General features: G+C 32.9%; 1 pseudogene; it reads left to right on the top strand.

Moving 5' to 3' along the window:
- Nucleotides 1-14,541: 14,541 nt before the first annotated feature.
- Nucleotides 14,542-14,660, top strand: LOC118608204 (annotated as a pseudogene).
- Nucleotides 14,661-15,556: the final 896 nt, after the last annotated feature.

The following is a 15,556-nucleotide window of genomic DNA, read 5'->3' as shown; positions in this document are numbered from 1 at the left end:
AAGTAGCAATAAATATGTACCTATCAATAAACACTTTAAATGGAAATCAATTAAATGTTCCAATCAAAAGACATAGAGTATTTTATCTCTTCTTATGGCTGAGTAATAATCCATTCTATATATGTACCACAGCAGCTTTACCCAATCATCTATTGTAGGACACTTCGGTTGCTTCCATGTCCTAGCCCCCATGAATAATGCTGCTATGTAAATATATTTTCAGATATGAGTTTTCAAGTCTTTGGGATAAATACTCAGCGGAGAGATTGCTGGATCATATGTTAGATCAATTCTTAGTTTTTTGAAGAACCTCCATACTGTTTTCCATAGTAGCTGTAGTAATTTTCAGTCCCATCAGCAGTGTATGAGGTTCCCTTTTCCTCCACAACCTCTCCAACACTTGTTATTACCTGTCTTGTTGATAATAGCCATTCTTACAGGTGTGAGGTACTATCTTATTGTAGTTTTGATTTGTATTTACTTAACAGCTAGTGATGCTGAGCTTTCTATCATATATTTATTGGCTATTTGTATGTCTTCTTGGAAGAAGTTTCTGTTGAGATCCTCTGCTCATCTTTTGATTGGATCATTTGTTTCTTTGTTGTTATTGAGTTGTATGAGTTCTTTGTATATTTTGGATATTAGCCCTTTATTGGAGGCATTGCTTGCAAATATCTTCTCCTATTCAGATGGTTGTCTCTTTACCTTGCTGACAGTTTCTTTTGCCTTGTCGAAGCTTTTTAGTTTGATGTAGTCCCATTCATTTATTTTTGCTTTTACTTCCATTGCCTTTGAGGTCAAATTCATAAAATTCTCTTTAAGTCCAAGGTCCATGAATTTAGTTCCTATGTTTTCTTGTATACAATTTATTGTTTCAGTTCTTATATTCAGGTCAATTTGTGACAACATGGATGACCTTGAGATAATCATGCTAAGTGAAATAAGCCAGAAAGAAAAAGTTGAAAACCGCATGATATCACTTATATGTGGGATATAAACCTAAAAGCAACAAATGAACAGGACAAACAGAGATTGATGGACATGGACAATAGACTATTGTTTACCAGAGGGTAGGGAAAGAGGGAGGAGGAAGAAAGTAGATGGGGTAAAATGGGCAAATATGTGGTGATAGAAAGAAATCTAACTATGAGTGGTGAACACACAATGTATGTGTGTGTGTGTATACAGACACACACACACGCGCGTGCACACACACACACATATATACACACACCTTACTGTTAAATTGACACCTGAAACTTACTGAAATTCTTTAACCAATGTCAACATAATAAAAATTAATTTAAAAAGTAAAATAAAAATACAGAAGACATAGGATAGCTGAATGGTTGAGGAAAAAGGCCCATACATATGCTGTCTACAAGAAACCCATTTCAGACTGAATGACAAAGACTAAAAGTAAAGGAATAAAAAAAGATATATCATGCAAATGGAAATGAAAAAATGTTGGATTAGCAATACTTATATAAAAAAATAGACTTTAAAACAAAAGCTATACCAAGAGACAAAGAAGTATATTTCATAATGACAAACAGATCAATCTAACAACTTTTATGCACCCAATATAGGAGCACATAAATATATAAAGCAAATATTAACTGACATAAAGGAAGAGATTGACAGCAGCACAGTTATAGTAGGAAAATTTAACCCCTTATTAACATTAAAAGATGAATTTTGCACACAGAAAATCAGCAAGGAAACAGTGCGCTTAAATGACACATTAGATTTGATGCATTTAATTGAGGTTTATACAGTATTTCACCTCAAAGCAGCAGAATATACCTTGTTTTCAAGTATATATAAAATATTTCCCAAGTAGGCCACATGTTAGGTCACAAAACAAGTTTCAGTACATTTAATAAGATTCAAATTATACCAAGCATTTTCTCCAAACACAATCATATTACACTAAAAATCAGTAAAAGAAAAACATTGAAAAACACACAAACACATGGAGGCTAAATAATACGCTACTAAACAATGAATGAGTTAACAATGAGATCAAGGAAGAAGTCAAAATATACCTTGAGATAAATGAACATGAAAACACAATGACTCAAAATCTGTGGGATACAGCAAAAGAAGTCATAAGAGGGAAATTCACGCAATGCAGATCTACCTCAAAAGACAAGAAAAAAATCTCAAAGAAAGGATCGAACACTACTCCTAAAAGAACTAGAAAAAGACCAGCAAACCAAGCCCAAAAGTGAGTAGAAGATAGGGAATAATAGAGATCAGAGTGGAAATAAACAAAATAAAGTTTAAAAATTACAAAGATCAATGAAACCAAGAGCTGGTTCATTGAATAGATAGATAGATAGATAGATAGATAGATAGATAGATAGATAGATAGATACACACACAAATATATATACACACACACACACATAGATATATATATCTATATACCTATATCTATATCATCTATATCTATATCAATCATTCTATCTATCTATCTATCTATCTATCTATCTATCTATCTATCTATCTATCTATCTGTTTAGAAGCCCAGAAGGAACTTTATTGAAGTTAATTTGAGGGTTTTATTTTTCTTGTTAATATGATAGAATTAGAATAACATAACTTTATCTCATAACGAAATATAGATATTTATCATTGGGGTTTTGAATTAAATTCATTGAGGTGACACTGGTTAATAAAATTATGCAGGTTTCAAATATACAATTCAATAATACATTATCTGTACATTGCATTATATGTTTACTAGAGTCAAATCTTCTTCCATCATCATGTATTTGACCCCCTTTACCCTTATCTACTTTTTTTACTCCACCATTTTGTTCTAGTAACCACTAAATTGTCATCCGTGTCCATGATTTTTTGTTTGTCTTCTTCATTTGCTGTTTTAATTTTTATAGCCCACATGAGTTAAATTATATGGTTATCAACTTTTTCTGTCTGACTTCTCTGCTTGGCATGATGATCTCAAGGTTCATCTCTATTGTTGCAAATGGCAGTATTTTATTTTTTTCTCATGGTTGAGTTATATCCCATTGTTTATATGTACCACTTCTTCTTTATCCAATCATCTGCTGAAGGGAACTTTGGTGGTTTCCATGTCTTGGCTAGGTTTAGTCAGACTTGTAAAGAAATATGAGAAAGGACCCCAAAAAGTATTATCAGAAATAAAACAAGAGAAGTGTCAACTGACACTAGAAAAATACAAAGAATTGTAAGAAAATACTATGAACAATTATATGGCAACAAATTGAACAATTAAGAAGAAATAAATAAGTTTCTAGAAACCTGCAATCTTCCAAGAGTGAATCAAGGAAAAAAAAAACAAAATATAAACAGATTGATTACTACAAAATAAAATTGAATCGATAATCAAGAAACTCCCAATAAACCAAAGTTCTGGAACATATGGCTTCACAAGTGAATTTTATCAATAATTTAAATAGGAATTAAGACCTATCCTAAAAATATTTAAAAAATTCAAAAGTCGAATGTTCCCTACCTCATTTTAGGAGGCATCCATTACTCTGATTCAAAATCTAGACAGAGACATTATAAAAAATAAATATAGGCCAGCATCCCAAAGGAAACTTGACCTAAAAATCTTCAACATGATATTAACAAACTGAATTCAGCAATACATTAAAAAGATTATATGCCATGATCAATTAAAATTTATTTGTGGGGTACAAGATTGGTTCAATATTCATGAGTCAATTAACGTGATACACCACATGAACAAAATGAAGGAAAAAGGTCATCTGACCATATATATAGATACAAAAAAAGCATTTGACAAAGCCCAACATTCACTTATTATAAAAACTCTCAGCAAATTAGAAAATGAGGGAACATTACTCAACATAAAAAATGCCATACATTACAAACCCACAACTAACACTGTACTCAATGGTGAAAAGCTGAAATAATTTTTCTTAAGATCAGGAATAAGACAAAGATGTTCACTTTCACAACTTTTATTCAACATTGTATTGGAACATTGAGCTACAGCAATCAAGCAAGAAAGAAATAATAGATATCCAAATTGTAAAAGAAGAAGTGAAACTGTCTTTATTTGCAGATGAAATAATATTATATGTAGAGAACTCCAAAGATTCCACAAGAAAGTATCAGAACTAATAAATAAATTCATTAAAGTGTAATGTGCGGAATTAATTTTTAGAAATCAGTTGCATCTTTATACACAATAACAAATTATCAGGAAAATTAGAAAAGCAATCCCATTTACAATTCCATCAAAAAAACTGGGAATAAAGTTAATCAAGAAAGTAAAAAAATACATAAAAAATTTAAAGACATTGGAGGTAAAAAATCTGAAGAAAATACAACTAAATAGAAGCAGATATTGTGCTTCTATGTAACATCATGAAAATGTTCATACTACCCAAAGTAATCTATAGATTCAATGCAATCCCTATTGAAATACCAGTGGCATTGTTCTCAAAACTTGAACAAATAATTCTAAAATTTATATGGAGCCAAGAAAGATCCCAAATAGTCACAGCAATCTTGCGAAAGAAGACCAAAGTTGAAAGTATTACAATACCTGACAATCAACATGCTACTGACACAAAAAGACACATAGATTAATGGAACAGAATACAGAACCCAGAAATAAACCTATGCCTTTATCATCAATTAATCTATGACAAAAGAGACAGGATATACAATAAGATAAAGACAATCCATTCAATAAATAGTGTTGGGAATACTGGACAGATACATTGTAAAAACATGAAACTGGACCAGCTTCTTACATTATATGCGATAATTTCAAATCATATAAAGACTTAAATGGAAGACCTGAAACCATAAAACTCCTAGAATAAAACATAGGCAGTGAATTCTCTGACATTGTTTTTAATAATATTTTTTTTCTGATGTCACCTCAGGCAAGGAAAATATTTTTTAAAAAAATAAATGAATGGGAATACATCAAACTAAAAGTTGGTTTTTTTGTACAGCAACCATTAGCAAAACAGAAAGACAACCTACTGAATGGGAGAAGATATTCACCAATGATATATCTAATAAAAGGTTAACATCCAAAATCAATAAAGAATTCCTACAACTTAACACCAAGAAAACCACCGATCAAATTTAAAAAATGAGCAGAGGATCTGAATAGGCATTTCTCTAAAGAGTACATAGAGATGGCCAATAAACATATGAAAAGATGCTCAATATCACTAATCAGAGAAATGCAAATCAAGGTCAGAATGAGATATAACCTCACTCCTGTCAGAATAACCATCATCAATAAATCAACAAACAAGTGTTGGCACGGATGTTGAGAAAAAGGAAACTTTATGAACTATTGGTAGGATTGCAAGTTGGTGCAGCCACTATGGAAAACAGTTTGGAGGTTCCTCAAAAAATTAAAAATAAAACTACCTTATGACCCACAATTCCACTTCTGAGTATTTATCAGAAGAAATTAAAAACACTAATTCAAAAATATATATGCATCCCTATGATCATTACAGCATTTTTTACAATAGCCAAGATATGGAAGAAACCTAAGTGCCCATGAATGGACAATTGTGTACAGAAGATGTGTTATATATATACAGTGGGGTTATACTTGATCATAAAAAATCAAATCTTATCATATCAACATGAATAGACCTGGAGGGTATTATAGAAGTTAAATAAGTCAAACAGAGGTAGACAAATACCATATGATCTCACTTATATATGGAATGTAAAGAATAAAATAAATAAAGAAACAAAACATAAACAGGCTCAAAGATGCAAGGAGTATACTGATGGTTGTCAGATGGGAGAAGGATTGGAGGGAAGGGTGAAAAAGGTGAAGCCATTAAGAAGTATAAATTGATAGTCAAAAGTAGTCATGGAGATGTAAAGTACAGCATTGGGAATGTACTCAATAATATGGCGACAACCATGTATAGTTCCAGGTGAGTACTAGACTAGTCAAAAGGATCACTTTGTAAATTATATAAACATCTAATCACTATTCTGTATGCATAAAACTAATATAAAATAATATTTAATGTGATCTGTAATTGAAAAATTAATAAAGTGAGGGAAGGTGAAGGGGATTAACAGGTTTAAATTTCCAGATAGAAAATAAATAAGTCATGGGGATATAACGTACATCATAGGGAATATAGTCAATAATAGTGTGATAATATTTTATAGCATTTGACTTATTGTGGTGATTCTTTCTTTAGGTATATAAATGTTGAATAACTATGGTGTAAACTGAATCTAATATAATATTGTATGTCACCTATATTTTCATAAAAATTCTTAAAAAACATATCATTCAACTGCTACCCTGCCTGCTTCCAGGGAGAATTAAATTAATAATTTTGAAGACCGACTTTATGTAAAGGCAAATTGCATGTGTAATGCTATTTATCATATCCAACAATTATCTTATTTTCAAAATTTTAGTCATAACTTTCCACTTTTACCCTCATCAATACTTAAAATGCAATTAAGAATTAGGGTAGTTAATCATTTAAAAAATATATTGCCTGGTGTAAATTAGTTTTCTTAAGATAGCTTTTGATACTTATGGATAAGGGTGTAGGAGTAATAGCAGTTGAAGAATAAAAAAAAATGGTATGTTCCAACAAGAAGAGCTCAGAGTTCAGGTTTTAAAGGTGTGTTATTGGGATTGAGGTCTGAGTTTCAACCTAATATTCTGATAAATATCATGAAAATAATACAACCACTCAAAAATACACATATAACATCTAAACAACATTGAAAATTAATGATGTTTATAAAAGTTTACTACTAAGATGCTTTCTAGTTCTATGTGTAGTTTTGTTTTATATGTTATAAAATAAATACATGTTCATCATTAAAATATTTAAACAGAAAAAATAAAGCAATCACGTAGTATTCTATCATGTGAATTACAGTTATTAGTATATTCTTTGCATACTTCCTTTCAATATTTTCTAAGTATATGTGTGTTTTTTCTTCATTGGACATAGTTAACTTTATATTTAGCTTATAAAATTTGGAATTAGTCAGTATTCATGTTTACAGGCAACGAACATTGACTTTGAACAACATAGGAAGAAAAAGTTAATTTATAAAAGGATATTAAGTAGCTAAAAATTCATTGGAAAACCAGAAACGCTGACTCAGAATAAAGGCTGTAACCAGTATCCATTGTCCAGTAATGATAATCTACATAAGTTATACCCACCTACTCAATAAGGCTGAAATATATATCCATCTTAAAAACATCTTAAAACTAACATGATAATTAGAAGTTACTGAGAAAATATTCATGATAGGAGATTTCGGTGCTGTAAACACAAATAAGGCACTAAGTGCTGCTTTTCTATAGGGACACTTGCAGATCTGAAAGAAATAGTTTCAGATGAGTTGGAGTACATTGTAAGTGGCTTCAAAGGACTTGAGAGAAAACTAAGACCTCAAAAAGGTCAGACCCCATTGTATTTTGTATTGGTACACAACAAATTATACCACAAACATGGTTGTTTAAAACAAACCTCATTCATTATGATATAGTTTCTGTAGGTCAAAATTCTGTGTGTGGATTAGATGTGAGCCCCTTCTCGGGGTCTCATAAGGCTGACTCAAGGTGTTAACTAAGCCTCATTCAAATTTGGAGGCTCAACTAAGAAAGAACTTACTTCAAGATTCCATTGGGTTGTTGGCAGAATATTTTTCCTTCCACCCGTAAAATTCTTGTAAACTTCCTTCTTCAGAGACAGTAATGGGGAGACTCTGGAACTTCAAATCTCTAATTTCAAAAGAAAAAGTTATAAAATAACATATACATTCTTGCAAAATTATATTTAGATTCTTGTGTCATTTATTTAAAATTCATATAGATAAAATAAGACTATATTATTAAGGATTTATATATAATGATGGAACCACAGTGTAAATCAAGTAACTGCTTATCATAAAAATAAGAACAGTGTTACTTCTTCAGGGTACAAGATAGTTAAAGGAATTTGAGAAGGAATACATTGACAGCTTCTGGGGTGCTATCAGTGTCTTATTCATTGATTTGAGTGGTATTAATATCAGTGCTTGCTTTATAATCAGTCACTATACTGTATAGCTGTTTTATGTACTTTGTCACATTAAGTTTCACTATAAAAAAGAGAGGATACCTCCCTGGAGGTGGAAGCCCCTAAGTCACCACCAACTCTCATGTCCCACTACCCACCCCCAGTCCTCAGACCTCAAGCAACTTTTCTTTTGCTCCAGAAGTAAACAAAATATTCCTAGCAGGAGAAGACAGTAGCCACCTGATTGTCCTGAAATTCATAAACAACTTCAAGATCCCTCCCAAGAGTAAGACTTCCCCTCAACAGATGATTGCCTTGCAACCCAGAACTGATCCCCACCTGTTCCTATGATCTATGGTCTCCCACACCCCTCTGCAGTTATCAAAAACAGTCTAGAGTCAAACCAAGAATTCTCAGTCTGTTACCAAACAGGGTCAGACTTGCATTTTATCTTGTAGTGCCTGCTTTCTGGAGGACTTGAACTGACATAGCCATTGAGAAGGGGATAATTCTTGGCTCTCAAAAAAATTTCTATGGAGTGAAAACAGAAACATGGCAGAGTGACAGACATCCCCAGATAACTCTCCTTGAAACAACAATAAGCTTAACATCTAAAACACAACAAAAACACTCAAGCTAAACACCAGCATGCATGAGTGTGGGATATGCACATTAGAGATACCACAGGTCAAATCCCTGGGAAATGGATGGTATACTGGAAGAAACAAAAGAAGCTACCTCTTGCAGTCAGCTCTCCCTGAAGGAGGAAGGGAAGGGGAGAAAGTACAGTGGATTTCCTAAACAGGCCTGCCTGGGAGAGCTGTGAGCTCTATACAGTGTTGTGCCCAGGCATCAGGATAGAAAGCAGAGAAGTATTGATGGCAGAGAAGCAATACTTGATTATTACAGCAGCAACTGCAAAACATGAGGCTGAGATGCAGTCCTAATTCTTCGAAAGAGAGGGCCAGTCCCCCAGAAATCCTCCAAGATTGAACACTGTACAACCCCAGGGAAATCTGAGCAAATGCTACAGAAACAGTCAGTAACATTGACAGGGAGTGAGACTGAGGGTAGTGAGCATGATTTAAAATCTATAAGAAAAAAACCCAGCTTTATTAACACTTTATATAAAGCAGAGATTCAAGAGGATTAGACACCACCTAATGGAAACCAGAAAACGAAAAAACAAACAAACAAACAAATGAATAAACCAAAAAAAAAACCTTCCAACAGGCTAAACAGAGACCTTTATGAAATAAGTATTCTTTCTGGAAAAAAAATGCTTTAATGTCCACATAGAGAAACATCCCATTAGCACCATTAACAACCAAGGTAACAAGAAAGCACAGAAAGAAAGAAAATCTCCAGAAAAAAAGTTTAAAGACATAGAAAGACAAGGCTTAAAGGACAGAGAATTCAGGATGGTATTTCTGAAAAAACTCGAGGAGATCCAAAACAATCCATATTAAGAATTTTAGGAACTGAAAAAAAAACAACTGCATGAGGAAAAAGAGTTCCTTAGCAAGGAGATTGAAACCCTCAAAAAGAACCAAATAAAACTTCTGGAGATGAACGAAACACTGCAAGAGATGAAAAATTAAAAAGCAAGCTTGGAAAATATAGAATAGATCAAATGGAGGAAATGATCAGTAATATCGAAGACAGAAATCTAGAAATAAATCAGCAGGAAGAAGGGAGAAACCGAAGAAAAAATAATAATGAAAGAGAAATATAAGAACTAGCTGATACCATCGGGGGAGGAAACGTAAGAATAATGGACATTATTGAAGATGAGGAAAAAGAACAAGAATTAGAAAGAATTTTCAGACAAATAGCTGATGAGAATTTTCCAAATCTAAGTAATGAGCTAGAGCTAGGAATTCAAGAAGTTAACAGAACACCCAATTATCTCAAGCCAAAAAAGCCTTCATCAAGACACATTGTATTAACATCATCAAAAATCAACAACAATGACAGAATTCTCACAGCAGCCATGGAAAAGATGGTCGCCTATAAAGGAAGACCCATTAGATTATCCTTGGACTTCTCAGCACAAATCTAACAAGCCAGAAAGGAGTAGAATTAAATATTCAAACCATTAAATGAAAGGAAATACCAGCCAAGAATAATGTTTCCTACTTCTCTGGTTTCTGCCCTGATGACTGGGCCCTGCTGCTGGCTGCATGGAGCTCACAGCACTCCCAGGAAGAACAATTCATGGAACTCACCTTACCTCTCCCCTCCCCGCTTCTCCTACAGGGAGTTCTGGCAGTTGCTAGAGGCAACTTCTTTAGTTATCCCAGTCCACTGCCCAACACTCAGGATTATGACCTGTGGTAGCTCTTATGCACAGATCCCATGCTCAGACATAATAGTGTGCAGTTTGGATGTTTTTTTGTTGAGTTTTAGATGTTCATCTTATTGTGGTTTCTAGGGGAGAAATCTGGGGATGTCTCTCAGTGAGCCATGTTTCTCTGAAAACTCTAGAACCTTTTAAACTGGGATTTTATGTTATATATTGAGTTTTTAATTTTTAAAAATCATGATTACAAAGGCAAATATCTGTTTTGTAAATTAATCTTTGCAATATGGAATGAAATTGCATAAACTTTTAAAAAGTGAAAAGTATGCCATTTTTTGATGTACAGCAAAGGGTTTGATGGGGTAATTGATATTGGCATTCTGTAATTAACATGTGGTTATTTTTCACAGACAACTTCCTTTTTTACTGTTATTATTTTAAGGAAATAGAAAAAAAGGATGAAACAAAAGCCAGAGCTATGAGGGCTTTTTCTCCTTCATTTTGATTTCAAAAATTGCTAAAATATGGAAGGGTATGCCTAAATGTGGCAAAGTTGATTTTTGTAAAAAAAAGACACAAGAACACAATTTCTGGAGAACTTCATGAAGGAAAGAAAGTGTATGAATCATGAGAGATATTCATTCAGCACCACACAATTTATCTCAAACTAAAAAGAGTTTTATTCAATGAGGCCAGTTCCACCCCCCACCCCACACACACACACACACACACACACACACACACACACACACAATGGAGCTGATGAGGCAGTTATGAAAGATTTGGGCTGAGAGAGAAAAGGGCCAGCAATGACGGGAGAATTAGTGGTATTGTTTCTGCAACCAGAACAGGCGCTGGAGCATGCAGTGATTATTTGAGTGTAAATTGTATCCCAGAGAGAAAAATTGCTATAATAAATGATATCTCTATTGCAGCTGGCATAGAGACTGACACCTGGGTAACACATGGTTTACTCAAAAGGTGTTTGTATGAAGGCAAAACAAAACAAAACAAAACAAATAGTAAACCATGGTTAGGGGATAACTCTACGATATGAATACGGACAGTGGGAGAAACACTATACGGAATTTAAGACATTTGTATCACAAATATTAAATTTGTGGGAATAACTATCTTAATTTAAAAAAATGTTCCTGAACAATTGCTTTGTATCAGAAATGAGAGTCAAAACATTTAATAACAGGCCTGATATGGGCCCTCGAACAATCAGAGGGGAAATCAGTTATAAACATCTTCTATGGCTATACTCGAACCTACCAGTTGAATATCAGCCCTGGCTTATAGTCTATGGACACTACACAGTGGATAACTGTCTCATTTAGAAAACTCATAAACATTTGTGGTCAACCACAGCAAGTATCTAGCACTCCAGGGTAGGCATTTTCCTTACTTGCTCTTACTTTCAGTCACCTCTTTTTTATTCTATGTCTTTTCAAGCTGTTTTAACTGTTCTGGAAGAAGGTGCCAGAATGGTTTAGGTCTCCTATAGTATTTCAGAAATATACAAAACTAGAGTGAAATAAACTTATGGTAGCTCAAACCTCTTTCTATTTAGAGGAGATAGCTAAGCTGCATATTAAAAACTCATACCAAATTCTTCAGTTCAAATTACATACACAAAAATTGTGTATGTGTACATGTAGTTTAAAAACAAAGAGAAAATGAAACAGATCAAAATACATAGAAAGAAAAAATAGAAACAAAAACAGAGGAAACCCCTACTGTTGATATTCTCTCAGACAAAAACAAACAAACAAAAATAGATTTAAAAAAAACCACAAGGGGTTACAGTACAGTACTTTTCCTTACATTTTAAGGTGACAAAATTTTGTACAGTGTAAAATAGAGAAATAGTGTGTATGACCGGTTAAAATGAACTAGCTTTTAGTCTGGAACTCATGGGAATTTTTGGGAATATTCTTTTCACAGAACTCATTGTACTAAAGAATCAGGAACTACAGTTGTGGAAGCAGTCTAGTTTTCCAGTTTCTAGAGAAAAGAAATTCAGAAAACAGAAAGGAGTCTGTTCACGAGCAACCCAATGAATGGCTCAATGTTGGCTAAGGATTCTCTCTTTCCCAAACTCAACCCAATCTCCAAACAGATCAGTAAACAGTTCCACCATGGTAACTATACAAACATGAATTTGAACACACTAAAGCAAAATCCAAGAACATAGAGAAGATAAAAAAAAGAGAGAAGAACCTGAAACTAATACAAAATAATGTTGAATGCCAACTCTAATTAAAAAATTTTTTAAATAAATAAAAAGTAAAAATGTATATTTTAATTAAGTATTATTTTAATTGAATAGGATGCATTTATGTTTTTTTTAATATTTTGAAGAGTTTTTCCTTTGATTTGAAATGTTGAAATGTAAGATGTCAAGTCCTGTTATATGGAAAAGAGGTATAAACAAAGAATCAGTCTTAGTTTTAATATCCGCTCTCCCAGTAATTTAGCTGGTAAAACCTTGTATTACTCACTTCCTCTCTCCAAATGTCAATCTTTTTATCCGATTTAAATCAGTGATATTCCAAATTGTTTTGGTTGAGGCCCACAGTAAGAAATATATTTTACAATATGTATTGTATAAAACCAAGAATTATTTGAAATGCTATACTAGATCTGGACAATCTGTCCATATACCGATATTCTGACTCAGGTTAATTAGACTGCTCTTGACACTGCATGCATCTTTTATTATTTGAATTTGTTCTCTTTATAAAATACAGTAAAGAGTATTTAAAAAAACGGAAATGCTATATTTAATTATTTTTATGAGAAAAAATAATGTGTCCCCAAGCTCATCTAGTAACATCAGATGTTTTCCTGAAATATTTCTAAACTTCACTTAAGCACCTATGTAATAATCCATCAAGGAGTTTGACATAACGTCAAATATTTAAAAGAAAATTTTGTAATTAACTGACCATAAAACTATCAGTGTTTTTGTGTACCATGTACAGTGCTATGTTGGAGCAGTTCACACTGCTTTTTTCAAAGGAGCTTATTTTTTAAATTGTAAGAAATACATGAGCTAGTTGTTAAATAGTAATTGAAATAGCCTATGTTAGGAGTTATTTGTATTACTGGAATCACCAAATGCTACATCTCAAGACTTTCTCCCTCCCCACAAACTCAGACCCACTTGTTAAACATTTACCAGACAATAATCCAGAGCTAGAGAGAGGAAGAAGCCATGACTCAGAGGGTTAGCTGGTGCTGCTTTCATTTTATTATGTATAGCAGTTTGGGTCATTTTTTACTATTTTTCCCCAATAAAATCCAGTATTAACAATTGTCGTTATCTACCATTACGGATACAATTATATGTGTCAGGAATTGCACTAGGCACTTTATATAAAGTTTTTGTAATCTTTACAACAACCATGGTTATAGTCCTATTTTTATAAATAGCCTTTTAGGTTCTGAGACATTAAGTACAGTTGTACAAAGTGTCATAGTTAATGCACGTAGAAACTGGAATTTGAACTCAGAATTGTCTGGTAGTAAATCCCATGTACTTTTTACTTTAGCAAACTCTTATCTCTATCTGGTAAAATTCTACAAATATTTCAGTGTTCTATTCAAACACAGATCATTTCCATGAATTCTTCTTTGACTACATATATTGGCATTGGTTCGCCACCCTTTTAACTCTTAGCACTATGTCTTATTTGTTTTACATCATTTAGTAATATGCTTCTGTGTATCCTAGTTATTTCTGCTTCTTACTTCTTCTCTATGTTCAAGAACTTTCCATAAATAAATGCAAGAATGCACGAAGGTGAAGGGTGACTGCTAAAAGGTCTGAGGTTTCTTCTAGGGGCAATGCAAATGGTCTGGAATTAGTGGTGATGGTTGCACAATCTTGTGAATTAAAAATCACTGAATGAAACAGGTGAAAGGGTGAATTTTATGGTCTATGAATTATATCTCAATTTAGAATGTAAGATATAAAACTAAAAATATCCTACTAGGTTCAGCTATATAAAATTGCCACTTTTTCTATCAAATGATTGAATCAACAATTTCAGATAGTTTATTCTAATATTAGTATGTCCTGTCCAATGATATGATAAAAACAGATATTTTTTTGTAAATAACACTAATAATTCTAATTATAATAATTTCTCAATTCTAAAATCTTATCAAAGAGTCTATGGCCATGTCACCCTGAACAAGCCTGATCCTGTCTGATCTTGGAAGCTAAGCAAGGTTGGGCCTGGTTAGTACTTGGATGGGAGTCCACCTGGGAAGACCAGGTGCTATAGGCATAAAAATTTTTAAAAAATAAGGGATTGTAAGCTGACAAGGTCCTTGCAATCTGTGAGGTCAACTAAGGGTTGCCTTGCCTAAAAAAGTAGTAATAAAATAAAATAGAAGAATAGAATAGAATAGAATAACATAAAATAGAATAGAATAAAAATCTTATTAAAGAGAATAAAAGCAAATAAGTATTGTCCACCTACCTCTTTTAAATCCTATGTTCAAGAACTTTCCATAAATAAATGCAAGAATGCATGAAGGTGAAGCGTGACTGCTAAAAGGTCTGAGGTTTCTTCTGGGGGCAATGCAAATGGCCCTTTTTAAGCTAGTGGATTTTTGCTTTGTAGTTTATTACTAATGATTGAAAAATTGAATACTGATAATTTCAAGACTCAGGTAGATGAATTCTCCAAACTATCAAACATATACATTTCTCAGAAATTCTAGGGTGATTCGTTCAGCTATTGATAAAAAAAAAAAAGGAAACACAATCTCTAGGTAGAAATGGTAATGTGCTCTGATGGAACCCTGAGAGTTATATGAAGGCTGTTAGCATTTCTAGAAAATTACAACAAAACTTCTATACATTCAGGAAAGCAGTTGTCCTGGGTAAACATAAATAATGACTGTTTCTCAAAGAAATACTAGAAAAGTTTAAATTGCAAGAAATGGGTAAACATAGGCAGAGGAAAAAAATACCATAAATTGTGCTGGGGCAATAGACATAGCCGTTCACTGAAAGTACTTTTAACTTGTGAATCTTTCTGTTCTCATAGAATAAATTACTTTAAAAAAATTGTTTCATTTGTTATCAAAGATGTTTTTAAGTTAAGGGACAGTGACGTCACTTCAACTTTCACCATGTCTCTTAAGCAGGATGGTAACATTATCAGCCACTTTCATT

The sequence above is a fragment of the Rousettus aegyptiacus genome, unplaced genomic scaffold (assembly GCF_014176215.1).
Source record: "Rousettus aegyptiacus isolate mRouAeg1 unplaced genomic scaffold, mRouAeg1.p scaffold_m13_p_9, whole genome shotgun sequence".
In the NCBI taxonomy this organism is placed as follows: domain Eukaryota; kingdom Metazoa; phylum Chordata; class Mammalia; order Chiroptera; family Pteropodidae; genus Rousettus; species Rousettus aegyptiacus.
This window is presented reverse-complemented; position numbering and strand designations above follow the sequence as displayed.